Source organism: Lepus europaeus, chromosome 2, assembly GCF_033115175.1.
Source record: "Lepus europaeus isolate LE1 chromosome 2, mLepTim1.pri, whole genome shotgun sequence".
Classification (NCBI taxonomy): Eukaryota; Metazoa; Chordata; class Mammalia; order Lagomorpha; family Leporidae; genus Lepus; species Lepus europaeus.
Window position 1 is genome coordinate 75,281,596 of NC_084828.1, and position 17,317 is coordinate 75,298,912.

A 17,317-nucleotide genomic window follows, 5' to 3' on the forward strand; every position below is an offset into this window, starting at 1 on the left:
GCCACAACTGACAGGGCCACAGGGCAGCCCCATGCCATGTCCATTTGCTGATCCATCAGCAAAGCCCTCAGGCCTCTCTGCCCACCCAGAAGTACTCCTCTGCCAAGCTGGTCTCACCACACGGCTGTGATCCTCACTAGACCACCTCAGCCCAAGCTGTCTCAAGTTGTCCAAGATCTGTATGTTATTTCTGGTGTGACCTCCTATCCGCAGAATACACACTATATTATTTTCATCCCTCTGCCAGGGCTGAGCCAAGGAAACCCATTTAGCAGAGAGTCCTCTGTGTAATCTTGTTAGGTCTATGGCCTAGATCATGGTTTGTCAATTTTTTCAGACTCTGCTTTTGTGGCACCTGTGTCAGCCACGGGGTGTTCATCTGTCCCATTTCAGAGAGGGCTAACTCCATTTCTGTCGCTGGTCTAATGTTTTGAGACCTCTGGATGGTCATATGTTCATTCCGCACTAATCTCATTGATCACAAATGTGAAAGCATTCAGTCCACAAGTGTAATCAACATACTTACTACCAAAAAATTCATCCATAAACCTTAGTCTGCATTTCTAGTTGTTCTTATCAGATATTTTTTGAAGGTAGAGGTATAAAGCTTGACAAGTTATTTTACATTTCATTTGGAAAAATGAATAGTATTTTTAAAAAAGATTTATTTATTTTAGACAGAGTTACAGAGAGGAGAGACAGAGAGAGATCTTCCATCCCCTGGTTTACTCCCCAAATGATCACAACAACCAGGTTGGGCCAAGCTAAAGCCAGGAGCCTCTTCTGGGTCTCCTACATGGGTGCAGGAGCCCAGGGACATGGGTGCTTTCCCAGGCACATTAGCAGGGAGTGAGATCAAAAGTGGAACAGCCAGGACTTGAACAAGCACCCATATGGGATGTCAGTGCTGCAGACTGTGGCTTTAACCCGCTGACAGCTCCAACTCCCAACACAGTATCTTTTTTTTTTTTAATTTTATTTAATGAATATAAATTTCCAAAGTACAGCTTATGGATTACAATGGCTTCCCCCCCCCCAAACTTCCCTCCCACCCACAACCCTTCCCTTTCCCGCTCCCTCTCCCCTTCCATTCACATCAAGATTCATTTTCAATTCTCTTTATATATAGAAGATCAGTTTAGTATATATTAAGTAAAGATTTCAACAGTTTGCACCCACATAGCAACACAAAGTGAAAACTACTGTTTGAGTACTAGTTATAGCATTAAATCACAATGTACAGCACATTAAGGACAGAGATCCTACATGATTTTTTTAAAATTGATTAATTTTCTATGCAATGTCCAATTTAATACCAAGTTTTTTTTCATTTTCAATTATCTTTATATACGGAAGATCGATTCAGTATATCCTAAGTAAGGATTTCATCAGTTTGCACCCACACAGAAACACAAAGTGTAAAAATACTGTTTCAGTACTAGTTACAACACAGTATCTTTTTAAGATAACTTAGAATAGGCGGGTGAATGGCCCAGCAGTTAAACCACCAGATAGGATGCCTGTATCCTGTATGGCCCCATATCCAATGTCAGTCTTCCTGGAAGACCTGGATTGAGTTTCTGGCTCCCAGCTTCAGCCTAGTCCAGGCCTGGCCATTGTAGGCATTTGGGGAGTGAACTATAAGACAGGAGTTCTTTCTCTCTCCCTGTCTAACACAAATAAAATACCTTAAAAGACAAATGAGGAACTTTCTCTTCAGTATACTTTATGGTTATTTCAAATATTTTCCTTGTTTATTTTCTGTCTTTCAATTTGATGATATTTACATATATTACTAAGATTGGAGAATTTAGAAGAGTTGATAAAGCTCAATTATCTTTTCTTCTGGCTTGGCCGCAAATTAATTATCAGGTTCTTGTTTAAGGTAGTGAGTAAAAAGCCAGATATCAATCAGATGTGGTTTTTCTTAAAACAAAGTCCCTCTATTTTCTATTCCAGATAACATTAGAAATCATTAGATATCATTTCTCCTTGAACTGTCTCAGAAGTTTGCGCCAAACTAAAGAGACACACAGACATGCCCCCCCCCACACACACACACACACCACATACACTGCACAAATGGGCCTAGTTGCAATCATAGTCAAATACCTAGGCCATGACTTGGTCTCTTGAGAACTCACTCTCTTATACTCCCAATGAATGACAGCAACAACATCCAATCACAAATTTCCCTTTTGTAGCTGGGACCCTAAAGACAGGTTTCCCATTCTCTAAAAAGATACTACATCTTGTTGACATGATACAAAGCTAATGGCCATCTTAAGCACTCATTCTCTTTTCCATTGCTCTTTCTCTCTCTCTCTCTCTCTCTCTCTCTCTCTCTCTCTCTCTCTCTCTCCCACACACACACACACACACACTCTTGGAAATAATTTAGACCTCATTGGGAATAATTTAGACGTCCTTGGGAATAACTTAGACCTCAGTGTCCACAGATAAAGGATGCATTTTCACATGTCAAAAGCTGAGAAACCTGTTGGCAGATGGTAGGCAACATTGCCTGAGGAATCCTGAAAACACCAGGTCCGATGATATCAAAAACATGGAAGAATGGAAGAAATCACAAAAGATATTTCTGATAGATTTGACTGCAACTTACCTGTCTATAAAATAATAAACAAACGATGACAATATGACAACACTGAAACTCTAAAGGAAAGTAGGGAGAGGACATAGACACGTCCAAGACAAATATACAAGCGGTTGCTAAAACTGCAGAGCTCATGCCTGTGTGTGCTTAAATATATGTTAAGCAAACATCCTTATAATTAAGAAAATGAAAACTACCTCACCAATGAGATACGACTCTCTCTCTCTCAAGCTGGCAAGTATTGAAAACATTAAAATATAGAAAGTCCCTACTGTCCACTAGTGTGTGCCTCTTCCTCATTGATAACATTCCCCCCTTGATGAAAACACTAAAACAATATGCATCCAAAGTCTTAAAATTTTTATATCTTTTGTCCTAGTAATTTCAATTCCAGATAACTACCCTAAGGAGATCATCAGAAATGCAGGCAAATTTATGTGAAAATATGTTTATTATGGCGTTATTTATTATAGTAATAAATTGAAACAATAAAAATGCCCAATGGTAGAAAACTGCCTAAATAAATTACAGGCCACGTTCACATGCCTATTGTGGACAGTTACACAGCCACTAAAAGTTACATTTACAAGAAATTTTGAATGACATGGGAAAATGCTTACAATGCACTAAGAGAAAGAAGCAAGATACAAAGTTATTTACATAGCACAATCTCATCATTTTTTTAAATGAGTTTGTATGCAGAGAGAAAAAATAAGCAACAAACCATGAAAAATGGGTAAGATTACAACTGAATTTTATTTTACTCTGTATGATACTTCTTCGTCTCTCCCAACTTTTCCATAAGGAATCTGTATTACTTGAGCAATCAGAGAAATATTAAAGTACATTTCATAGTACGGCACTCAAGGCCCCAGAGAATCTCTGTTCCCATTACTCCCTTCTAGCCCGGATTATCTCCTAAACATCGCAGGCATTTATTACCACACTTCTCTGCTTTTCTTCATAATGTTCAACTGCTTAGAACATCTTGCAAGACACTGAAAGTTTTTTCTCATAGGCAGCATTCTCTGAAGCTCTCAGTAAGACTTGGCTGTGTCCTCATCTTTATTTTAAAGCCACTTGATATCTGGCTGTAGAGAGCCATCTGTAACACTGAGTACAATTACTCATTTATGTGTCTGTCTCTCCTGCTGGTCTTTGAACTATCGTAAGGCCTCGGGTCTTCAATACCCTTAAATCTCTAATACCTGGTACTAGTCCTAGCAGGCCATAAATATTAAATGTATGCATGAATGAATGACAAAGGGGCTGAAAGAAAGATGGATGGATGGATGGATGGATGGAAACCTATAGTTTGTTGAAAGGGAGGTAGAAGCTAAAACCTAAGTCATCTTCAAGTTGTTTCACATATTCGGATGTGTACATACCACAGATAACATATGGGAAGCACCACATTGAGCATTGCTAAGACAAGTTGGACTATAATTAGCTTATAATAGAACTGAAATTTTTATAGTTGAAACAACAAATCTGTTATCCCACTTTCCAGTAAATGGCTCTCTACAAAGGACACCCGCATGTTTTTTATTATTAAAAGCCATCCCAATAAAAGATATGCAGAAAAATTATTGCAATTTCTACTAATTAAAAACTAATTAAGTCATTTGTTGAATAATACATGTATTCTACTTGCATTATCTATGAGCATGCTCTTCACTTACAAATATTTGTCTCCATTTCATTAAAGTAATTAAACTGCTCCAAGTATGGTTATTTCTACAAGCATTTTATAGCCAACTCTCAATTTTCCATACCAATGGAGAAGCATAATTGAAATATTTAAAACGGAATAACAGATAATGCAGAACCTCCCTGCCTGTCTCCTCTCCTCCTCCAGTTTAGCAAACAACAAAAGCAACTGATTTTGAGTTTTAGCTCAGCTCCCTTCTCTCACTCCCACTCTGGTAGCCTGCACAGAAAATAATTGCACGTAAATAGTACGGGTGTATTCATGCATATACATCGCCTCCTTCCCTCTACCACCTCTCAATACTCTCAATTTAATGTATCTTGGGGTGCTGCAGTTGGAGGGGTATGTGAGCCTGCCTCACCAGGGTTAGAGGAACCATCGCGAAATCAAGGACAAAGTTAATTGCACTCTGTCTCTCCTTCCACATTGTCCATGCAATTATGACAATTCCTTAAATTGCTAGAAAAAGAAGTGCTGCACAAGGAAAAAAAGAAAAGTCTTTAGTAACGGAGATGCTGAGTGAAGGTGGCAGGCTGTGTGTGAGGCGCGCTGGCTGCAGCTCTGTTTGCTGCTGTCAAGCAGAGGGTTGGGTGAGGGATCCATTTGCTCTCACAGAATGGGTGGGAGTGTAATTATGAAGGGGCAGAGAGCAAAAACCAAGTGAGTTGGATACGCCTGACTACACACGTGGAGAAATGCAACAAGAAAAAGTTAACGGGAAACGGGTTGGCAATCCATGCTCCATAATAGGCACTTTGTCAGGGGTAAACAGAACAGAGCTCTTCTACCTTCCTATTGCCAGCGTCTGCCCCCAATGCTCCAGGTAGTTGTGATGCTGCCAGGGAGAACAGAAGATGCGGTGCTGAGCCGAGAACATCTCGTCCAAGGAAGAAGAGTGACACGTGGTGAGCGGTTCTGAGCAGAGAAGGGGAGAATGGGGGAGGTCAGGTCAGCGAGCAGAAAGGGGCCTGCAACCCGGAGACCGCTTCTAAGGGCCTGGCTACTGCAGGGATGCGACGGCAGGCCACAGAGATAGATGACGGGGAGGAGGAGGACGATGAAGATAGGCACATAGATAGAAAGAATGAACACTGGATACCCGCACCTCGCACATAATAAATCCCTAATAAGTGTATCAAGATCTGGAGGTCCTCAGAGGAAGTATTTGGTTACTGAGGTTAAAAACACACACACAAAATCGTGTGGCAAGAGGCAGGAGGAGATCCTGTTTATCATTGTTTTGTTTCCAGTTCAATACAAGCTTCAGGGCGGTCCCCAAAATGTTCAGAAAGTCCGAAGCAGAGTTTCATTCAGACCACGTGTGGGAGATGGCATCTCCTTTATTCTGAACTTTCCCCTGCTTTAAACTTTATTGGATTTTAATCAGAGACCATCTGATGAAATGTTCTGAAGCTAGATTAGAATGTGGCATGTACAACAGCTGAATGAGAGGGAGAACAGTGGACTCACGTAATGGAATATAAAATAGATTTGAAAAGCAATAAAAACTGTGGCAGACAGAGGGGTCTCCTCAGAGACAGGAAGATGTGAGACCATTCAGGCACTCTCTCACCACCAAGAGAGAGAGAGAGACCCAGAGTCCCTGCCCAGGCAGAAGCGCCCTTCCTGCCCAGGGCACCGCAGACAGAGAGGCAGAGCCCGGGCTGGTGGATGGGAATCCAACAGAACGAGGTTATCCAAAGTACCAGCTACAGACCCCAAGGACCTAAGGCAGGCCCTTGACGTCTCCCAAATTCTCTGTGAGAAGCAAAGGAAGTCAATGTCACTGCCCGTCTAAAAGAGCTTCTCAACTGGGAAACTGAATGTAGGCAATGTAGATTCTAGCTCAGAGGGTCTGGGGTGGGGCTGAGAGCTGCATTTCTATCAAGCTTCCACATGGCAGTGATGCTGCTGTTCCGGGGACAACCCTTTGCACAGTAGAATCAAACTGTTTTTCTTACCTGCTTCTGCACCATTCAATACCTAATCAGAACCCCTGAGCCCCACACAAGCTTACTTCTCTATGGAAGGTGCCTGGGAAGTTGCATGTTTATCAAACTCCACGGTTGATTTTTATGCCTGCTCTTCCACATCCCAGGCCAATTCCTGAGAACTCATACTAGGGAGATCCCCACAGAAACCATTAGAAGACAAGGAAGGTGAATGACAAATTGACAGGCAGAACTGGGGGCTACAGGGAGACAGGGGGCAGCTCTTATCAAGGAGCTCAGGAGTGAGCTGATGAACAGAGAATGGGCCCAGGAGCCATCTGCACGGGGAATCCAGGGCAGGATTTTAGGGAAGACATAGCTACTTAGGGGATGTATATTACTGGGCAGATTTTAAAAAAATCCCATTACAATGCCCTATCCAATGGGATCACTTGGGAGTCACTTTTGACTTAGCAGTCCTGTCAGCTCAGCCTCCATGATCCACCCTCCCATCCACCTCCTTCCTGCATTTCCACCATCCTAGTCCCAGCCACTCGCAGCTCTCACCAGCACCAGAACAACAGTCTACAAGCTGCTGTCCCAGTTTCTAACTTACCCCCAACCTCCATCCTCTATTCCACAACTCACCTACAACTCCTTGGGATGCTTTCTCTAGCATTCAGAATAGTGCACTCACAGCCCAGACTCTGTGTGGTCTTAGCACTCCATCTCTGTCAAACCTTTCTCTCTTGCCACTCCAGCTACACCAGTTTTCTTTCTGTTTCTCCAATATTCCAAGTTCTTTCACACCTCAAGAACTTTGCACATGCTCTTTCTTCTGTCGAGTGTTCGTTGCTAGATGTGGCTAGCTCCCATCCTTCCTTTAAAGGTCTAAACTTAAGTACAGATGGCCCTCTACATCCAGATTACTCATGCATGGATTCAGTCAACCATTGATCAAAACAGTTTTTTAAAAATTGTCTGTACTGAACATGTAGAGACCTTTTTTTCCTGTCAGTATCCCCTAAACAATACAGGATAATGACTATTTACATTGAATTTACAATATACAATATATCATAAGTAATATAAAGATGATTTAAGTATGCTGGAGGATGTCTGTAGGTTATATGCAAATTCCACTCTTCTATATAAGGGACTTGAGCAATTTCAGGATTTGGTTTCTGCGGAGGGAGAGGGAGATGGAAACTTTAGTACCTTGGTATTCTGGGACCAATTCCCTGTGGATAACAAGGACTGACTGAATCACCTTCATGGAAGAGAGAGCTTCCCTGCCTACCAGGCTTTAGTAGAATCTTCTCTGGCTCCTTGTTTTTTCTTTATAGCATGAATTATAAATGGCAATTATTTTACTTGTTTGCTGGTGTATTTTTCCTTCTCTTCCCTCATATAATTGGTTCTCAAAATGTGGTCCCAGACAAACACCAGTATTACTTAAGAAACTGTGCAGGTTGAGTGTACTATATTTGAGCAATCTCTCCTTGTCCATCAGTACAAGCTGAGGCTTCAGAACTACTGCACTGGACTGTTTACACCATGGAAATAAAATCTATGTCTGTCTTGCCTACAATTACCTGCCCAGCACTTAGAATAGTGGATGTGGTAGACATTTGGTAAAATTTTTCTTCAATGAAACAAAGTCCAATTAGCCAAACAATTTCCCTGTTGCAGCCAAATCCCATGCTAGAGCCACTGGCATCTTGACAAAACCACTCTGTGACCCTAAGAGCTCACATGCATTTTGTTTCCAGTTAAGAAGCTCTTAACTGATTCCAGAGTAAAGAATGGATTCTAGGAGATAAGGCAGAGGTTGAACACCAGATAAGAGACTGCTGCCATGGTCCAAGAGACAATGAAGGTAGCAGTAGGGTGATAGCTCTTTGAGGCTGAGCCAACAGGCCTGGTGGGGTGTGAGGGAAATGAGGGAACAGGAAGTGTATAGCATGGGTGCAGGGGTGAAAATGGGGGCACAAGTAGACTGAGCTCCAAGTAAAGGAAATAGGACAATAAGAGAATATAAGAAGCTGACATTTCCTTAGGAAATGGTCCCCTTGGCCCTTTCCTCTGCCTCCCTCTCCTCCTTCCACCTCTCCATCTCTTTGAGAACATATGCAGGAAGGAGACAAGAGGGCTGCTCGGGAGACATCCAGAATTTAGTGGTCCCACATTCTTATGGACTAAGGACACTGCTGCCCATCCAGGGGAAGGGGCTCATTGGGTACCAGAACTGCTAGAGGCTATCGGAACCAAGGCTCCATCTCCCACCTCTTGGTTTCTTACACTTGCATCAGTAGGCGCTCTGAGGGGGAAAAAAAAAAAAAAGTAAAAAAGCCATGGTTCAACATGTTTGAAAATATGGCACACAACATCCCCTCTAGTGAATTTCAGAGATGAACATTGAATGACAGCTAGGAACAAATCTTTCATTGAAGAAAGATAACCCAACATTTCTCAGACATGGATAACAACAGAGTCCCAATGTCCCATGGAGTCTATGAGCGCCTATTCACCCTGAGCATGAGCCAAAGGAGAGAAAGGGAGAAGTTAATCTCAGTGTAAAGGTTGCATCTGGAATTTTTACACATGCAGAGAAGTCCTTTGTCTTTGCTGTGTTTACCCACATTTTGAAACCTTTTGCTGACTGTTTTAAACAGCTGACTTCAGAGCCAGTGTTGTGGCAAAGCTAGTTAAACTGCTGCCTGAAAAGCCAACATCCCATATGGGCACCAGTTCAAGTCCAAACTTCTCCACTTCCGATCCAGATCCCTGGTAATGAGCCTGGGAAAGTAGCAGAAAATGGGCCCAAGAAGAAGCTTCTGGCTCCTAGCTTCAGCCTGGCTCAGCTCTGGCTATTGCAGCCACTTTGGGGTGAACCAGCGGAAGGAAGATCTCTCTCTCTCTATCTCTCTCTCTCTCTCTCTCTCTTTAATTCTGCCTTTCAAATAATATAAATAAATCTTTAAAAAGAAAAAAAAACCAGTTGGCTTCATTTTGAAGACACCTAGCCATCACCAGAGAAAACAACATGGGAAGCTCCCCAAGCTGACCCTCACTTGAAATGTCCCTGGATGCTCGAGCATGGCTTCCCAGGCCTGATCCCTGGTGATCCACACCCCTGCAGTCTTGCCTTGTCAGCAAGACCACAGTGTGCACAGAAAAGTGTCCTGGTACTCTAGAAAGAACCCCACCTCCACCCCGGGGATGGGCAAGAGGCGGTGATGAGCAGTGGTGCCCAGTCCAGAGGTGATCAGGCCCTGGGGGACTGCTAGGCAAGGCTGCCTCCTACAGGAGGAAGGAAGCAGATGGGGCCCATCAGAGCGACGTGATCAGGCCTCCCTGAGCTAGAGCCGTGGGGACTTGAGCAGGTTAGAGGCAGAACTCAGGAGCCTGGGAGACAGAAATTTCTGGCTGAGGGAAGAACTCCTAATGGGGGAGGGGCTGGACAGGGCTCTGGGAGCTTGCCCCAGCTGTGCCATCCAGCTGTGAGCAGGGCATGTTCAGAGGCAGAGCAGACACTCCGGTTCAGACTGACCAAAATGCAAATGAGCAAGTGTTAGCTTCACCACTTGAAACAAATTACTTCATTCCCCAGAGAGTCAGCTTCTGCATATGTAAAAGAGGCACAGTCATTCCTGCCTCTAAGAATTGCTGGGTGATTTAAATCAGATAATGAGTGTGAAAACACAGATAGATAACAGAAGGGCCACCCAATCCCGACATGGTTTTAATTATCACCACAGGTGTTTACTGAGTGCTCCCATGTGCCCAGCACTGGGTTAGGTACTTCAATAGACTTTCGGCAGTTGAAGACTTCCAGGAACACTGAGTTCCCAGATTTTACAGTTGAGGAAATTCAAGGCTAGGAAAGCTAATTTCCTTGCCCAGAGGCACACATGTAAAGGGCAGTAGAGTCACAACCTGAATGCAGACAGTCTAAACACCAAAAATATGTCCTGCTCAACATGGGCATCCCGTATGGATGCCAGTTAGTGTCCCAGCTGCTTCACTTCCGATCCAGCTCCCTGCTAATGCATCTAGGAAGGCAGTGCTGGATGTCCCAAGTGCTTGGGCCCCTGCACAATGTGGGCACCGTCTTGGCCCAGTCCTTGCTATTGAGCCTTGCTATTGAGGCCACCTGGGGATTGAATCAGTGGATGAAAGATCTCTCTCTCTCTCTCTCTCTGAAACTCGGCCTTTCAAATAAATAAAATAAACATTAAAAAGAAGGAAGGAAGGAAAAGAGGGAGGAAGGGAGGGAGGGAGGGAGGCACATTAACAGAGAAAACAGCCCAACTCACCAGGAGGGTAGGCTGTGGGTGCTACAATGGTCAACAGCCCTCCTGGGGTCAGTTTAACAAACATAATCCTTTGAGTTCAATTTGTACATGCTGCCTGAGATCGAGAAAGAACTAAAAATCCTGTCAGTGGATCCATCCAGTCTTCACTGGGGTTGATGGAAGAGCCCCAACTGGGTGGCAGTGGCCACAGGGAACATGTACAAGCACCAGAGGTGGCCATGGCCAGCTCTGCACTGACTCCTGGAGCAGGTTCCTCCATGCAGGCCCTGGAGCTCAGCCCTACGTGACAGAATCAGGGTGCAGAGTGGCCTCATTGTAGTCGACCACAGGCATCCTCATGGAAGCCCATCAAGTCTGCTAGGTGCAATCGGGAGACAAAAATCTCTTAGGTGGAGTTTAAATCAGGGGAAGGAGATGTTTCCAGTTGGGGTTTGATAGACAGAGCCAGCCAGCACTACATGATCTTTGGAAGGTGGGTGGTAGCCTAAGGAGGGAGAGCCTCCATGGAGGGTGTTGGGTATGACCTTTACTCCACTTGCCTGCACCTGGCCACACCTGGCAATCTTGCAAGTCTTGGTGATTGGACCTGTTCCAATGAAGTGCAGGCTCCAGTCCTTGGGGCCTGGGTAGCTGCGAGGAGGCAACACAGTGAGATTTGTGAAAGGGCTTCAAGTGAGCCTCAGAGATGAATTATAGCCTGAGGTAAGTCCAAGGGCTGAGGGCGTGACCCATATCTGAGGCTGTGGTACAGGGAATGGGAGGGGTGTTGTGCCCCAACCCCCAATCCTATCCGAGTCATGAAACTCAGGATAGAAAAGCACATCCCCAAAGTGGAATAAAACATTAGCCAGAAACACCCAGAATTGTTCCTCTAACACCAGGCAGCACTGGATGAGAAAGACAAAAATCTGTCTCACAGCACTTGAAGAGGCCGAGGAAGGAAAGGAAAAGAAGGGAGGGAGGAGGGAGGTGGATTTGGAGATAGAGTGGGAGGGGACCAAGTGCCTAAATTAAGGTCAAACACGAGACAAAGAAATTTTATATCCAAGGCTGGCCCATATGTGATAGGACCACTGTACTCTCTTGGTTAGGATTTGAATAAAATCTATTGTTTTAAAATAATGCTGTCAGACTTCTAGGCAATCTGCTCTTCACTATAGCTTTCACTCCTGTAATAAAGAGAAAAGGAATTTAAAATTAACTGTAAGTGATAAAAACCTCAAAATTTTCAAGTCCAATTCTATTAACTGATAAAGGTCTACCCTGAGCTCTGGGCAAGGACAGTGGGAGGGATTTGGTTAATTTGGAAGATTAAAGGCGTTTTGAATAATTGAGGCCATATTACAAGGAGACTTGGTAGTCTGAATGACAATCCAAGGTCAGAGACCGAAGAGCTAGGGTCCTCATCCAAAAACTGCAAGTTAACCTTTTAGACAGGAAGAAGTCAACCACTATGGCCTTGAACTGCACTGACTGATAAACACGAAACAGACAATATAAATTGGTAATCTACCTGTTTATACATAGATTTATCTTTCCTTTGGTTAAAGCAATCTGACCAGTGGAGTCTTGAATATTTTAAGGTGTTCTGTATAAGGTAATGTGTTATCTTGACAGTTTATTAGCAACAAAGTCAAGAAGGTCAAAACTGAAGACTCCTTTCTATAATTTTATTTCCGCTCTGCTTACATCTTAATAAAAGGTGTCTCTTGCAACAGTAAACACAAACCAATCTGCATTTGCAGGTGCAGGAAAGATGCTTCCAAAAATATTATAAGCAGAGAATGACATAAGCCTATAAGGATCAGCATTACTCAACACTCTTAACACTTTGAAATACAAAATGATCTGTCTCTTCTCATGGCTAAACAAAAAGTAAATAGCAAATATAGAATACAAATCTAAGCCAATTAAGCCTATGGTAGCTTCTCTGTTGTTGTCATTATTAATAGTAACGTCATAAACAGTACTTTATAGATTTATAATACTTTCCCATAGTTCATTGATCAGAACTGCTTCTGTTGCAGGTGTGTGTGATGGGGCAGGTTGGGGCTGAGCGTGCCATCCGCATTCCTTCACATCCGAAGAAGTGGCCCTGGAGGGTCCACGGGACTCCGAAATTGGATAACTGCAGACACAGATATACGTTGTCTGATTGTGTCCCCAGTACTGGAAACATGGGTATTGCAGCTGCCCTCCTAATCTCTATTCTCCCTTCTCTTGGCAGCTACCTTGACTTCTGTTCTGAGTCCACAGTTACCACAATAGCCCACATTCTTTGGTGGTAGCTTGTGCTACGGTTGGTACCAAGGGGGAAATATGACCCGGTTTGGGCCATATTGAGACTGTACCCTGAAGTGCCCTAGGAGTCTGTAGGAAAGAAGCACTCTCTTTCTTCTGAACGACACCAGAGAGTTTCCAGCTGTGCACACTCCACGTGGCCGATCTGGGCCTTGAGTGGGACAGCAATGGGAGCTATTCTCATGATGAGACTGACACAGGAACACAGTAAGTGACATGGAGGAAGAGAAACGTGAAGATATTGTGGACAGCTAAATCCCACTCACCTTGACCCTAGGTCCAGATGTCCAATTACATGAGCTAATAAATCCTCCTCACTACTTAAGCACAATTTGATTTGGATTTTTTTGGTGACTTGCAATTGATCTGACCCTAACTGATATTGCTACTATGTGAGATGATTTGATCAGGTGTTCTATTCCTGTTTTAAAGATATGGTTGAAATCTTAATATTGTATCTGACACAAGAGCCCATATCTAGGAGTTGATGAATCCAAGGTTCATGTTCACGTCCTCTGCCTTCGACTCCAGTGCTCCTTCCATTGCCATATGCCATCTCCCTGATGTAGTCCTCAAAAACTTTTCCGGATTTATAATGGCCACTAAGTTTGAATTTAAATAGTCCAATATTACACAATTAAAATAAATATTGAAAAAAATTGCCTTTTAAAAAGCAGCAGTGTTTATTTTACAGCAAACAGCCAACCACCCACTTGTAAACTGGGCTCTAAATCTATCAAACTGTCCCATTCATATTACCACCGACAACATCAGACAGACACCAAGATTAGCTGGCAATAGTATGGCACATGGCTAGGTATGTCGTTCTCATTGGACAGGCAATAAAATATGTTAAAACTAAAGACCTCAATCAATTCTGAACAACAATGGCTAGGCAGTGTAGAATCTTCAACACAGCTTCTGTCTTCCAGAGTTTGTTTTCTAATGGGAGAAGACAAGATAATGATTTTCCCTCCCTCTGTCCCCTCTTCCCTCAACTACACTCCCCTCTCCCTACTCTAATGCGAGATCAAGTCTATGTACGTGTGTGCTAAATAACTGGAGCAGGCCAGGAATCCTCCTAAAGTCACAGCAGAAAATATCACACTTCACTTAAAGATCAACCAATTAAATAAAAATGGGTCCGGGCAGGCAGGACAAAGAGAGAACAGCTAGAAAAAAGAAAAGTGATTTGTTCTCTGAAGCAATATGTCAGGTTACCAAAGAAGTAAATTCAACTTGAACCAAAGGAGAAAAAATTCAAACTGCCTAGAGATAAAACCAACATCAATAATTATCTTAAATTATTATTTTATTAAAACTAACTTCAGGCTGATAGAGAGGAGTAGGGCTAGGCAGCTATAGCAAAAGAAAGGCTGTTTGTCCCTATCCTCCCACTTGGAATATTGACTACTGTCATATCACAGTTTCTGCACAGGGAGAGGGTCAAGAATATGATAGTACATCAAAACGTTCATGGAAAATGGAATTAAAATACATTTAGTTTGGTGAAAATATTTGAAATCTATGCAAATGCAAAGTCTTCAAAAAGTTCATGGAAGGGGCGGCCCTTTTGGGGAGCAATTAAGACACCACTTAGGAGGCCTGCGTTCTATATCATAGCTTGGGTTCCAGTCCTGACCCTGCTTTTGAGTCTAACTTCCAGTGAATGTACACCAGCAGAGGCAGCAGATTATAGCTGGGGTAGTTAAGTCACTGCTACCCACATGGGAGACCCAGGCTGAGTTCCTGTCTCCAGGCTTCTGCCTCGCCCAGCCCTAGTTGTGGTGGATATTTACAGAGTAAATCAGCAGGTGGAAGCTTTCCCTGTGTGTGTGCCTTTCAAATAAAAATAATTAAAGAGAGAAAATATTAAAATGCTCACATCTTTTAAAAAATTCATGGAGTGGGATTCCAAGATGGCTGAATAGGGCAAAGATGTACGGCTTTAGGTGAGAGGAAAATAGCAGGAAAAAAAGTGGAGGAAATGCATTCCCAGGGGAGACCTGGAGAGAAATCTGCAATGGAAAGTCTACAGAAAGAAGAGGGACACCAGGGATTGGCGTGGAAGGTGTGAATGTGCAGCAACAAGCACCGACACAACACACAATCCCCGCAGCCAAGAATCAAGAGCTGAGAATGCACCAGCTCTGGAGAGCAAGGTGAGAGCACTCTGCAGCAGTCCAGCCCCTGGTGGCATTGCCAGATGGAGAGCCTGTGGACAACACTGTCTTTGGGTGCAGTCCAGAGCCCTAACAAGGTGCAAGGTAACTGGAAAAAGAAAAAAAAAAAAAAAAAAAAAAAAACAAGCACGTTTCTTTCTCCCCATCTGCCCAACAATGGCTCCCAGAAACCAGTGGGCAGCAGGAGCCATTTTGACACAATTAGTGTTGGTGGTGGCTCTTGTGCGCACACCCAGCATCTGGTGGGGAGAAGGTGTCCTTTTGACACCAGCAGTCGCTGCAGCAGCTCTTGTGCACATGTGTGATCCAGGGCTTTTACCAGAGGGAAAAAATTTGCATTTCTCACTGAGTTTGAGTCTTGCTGGGAGGGTGGACTAGGGCTGGGCATCCATGTAAATGTGAGGTGCCCTCAGCCTCTCAGTGTACCACAGCCTCAGAGGCTCAAACCACCAAGGTGGAGCACCCACAGGCAGCTGGCTCTGGGAATGTTTCTGCCTTCTCCATGGATAGGACAGCTAACAGATGGAGCAGATCCTCTGTACCCCATGACTGTGGGCGCCTTGGGCCCTGTGACTGTGGGAACCCTATGACTGCACAATAGGGTGCAGAGTGTAGCTGGGTCTCTGGGAATTATTGTGTCCATCGCCAGCAGCTCAGAGCTCCCTTACTGTCTAGGCTAGGTCATGCAATGGGATCTGTGCTCACACTGAGGCCTGCACAGATCATTTGTGTGATTCATACAGCAGTGTGGGTGAGTGTTGCATCATAGTAGGCTAACCCAAGGCATTGATCACCTTGGAAGAAAGGAGGTGAGAGTATGATTACGCCAAAGAGGTGATAATACCCTCTCCCTTGCTGACAACAGTGGAGATCTACCATGCTGAACCTGGGAGTCACCCTGAATACTCCCCCCACCCTATAATACTGACCAGAACCAGAACTCCCTGCCACACTCAGAACATGCCTCTGGCTATTCACTGAAAGAGTAGACACCCCACTAACCCACAGAGGCACAATTAAAAGATAAAATGCAACAAAAGAGGAAACCAACAAGTATTTCCACAAATGCTTAAAAATAAATGCAGAAATTCAAGAAATAAGAATAAGGAAGACAACATGACTCCCCAAAGGAATACAACACTTGACACCTACAGGTCTGAGGCACTGCGTTCAGGAATACAACAACACTTCAATATTAGAATCTGAAGATGAAGAGATTGATGAGATACCTGAAAAGGAATTCAAAAGATTGTTCATAGGATTAGTCAGAAGCAATGAGAAATAAACTACAACTACAAAAAATCCATACATAACATGGAGGAAAAACTGTCCCATGAAATCGAGATTTTGAAGAGAAATCAAACAAAAATATTAGCAATGAAGAATTCAACATGTCAAATAAAAAATACAATGCAGTGGAAACCCTTAATAAAAGAATTGGTGAGGCAGAACAAAGAATATTCAACCTAGAAGACATGTTTGGAAATTTCTCAGTCAAACCAATGAAAAAGAAGAAGTTACAAAAATTAAAAACAGTGTTGTAGTATTGGAGTTGTATGTGACACTATCATATGACCCAACATATGGGTATTAAGAGTTCCTGAACATGTGGGAAGAGAGAATGGGTTAGAAGGCCTATTCAGTGAAATAATAACAGAAAACTTCCCTAATTTAGAGAAAGAAAGGGATGTCCAATTACATGAGGTACGTAGAACTCCTAATAGACATGACCAGAAATGATCTTCACCATGACACATTATAGTTAAACTTTCAATAGTAAAACATAAAAAAGATTCTAACGTATACATGAGAGAAATACCAGACTATTTTCAGAGAAACTCTAATAAGACTTACAGCTGATTTCTTACCAGAAACCCTACAGGCTAGGAGAGAACGGAAAAACATAGACCAAGTCTTAAAAGAAAAGCTCTCAATCAGAATACTGTATCCCATAAAGCTCTCATTTATGAATAAAAATGAAATAAAGACCTTCCATAACAACCAGAAATTGAAAGAATTTGTACCTATTCACAATAGCCACAGAAACAATCAAGTGCCTTGGGATAAATTTAACCAAGGATGTCAAAGACCTCTATGATTAAAATTATAAAACATTAAAGAAAGGAATAGAAGAAGACACAAAAAATGGAAAAATCTGCAATGCTCATGGATTGGAAGAATCAATATCATCAAAATGTCCATTCTGCCAAAAGCAATTTACAAGTTCAATGCAATACCAATTAAAATACCAAAGTCAT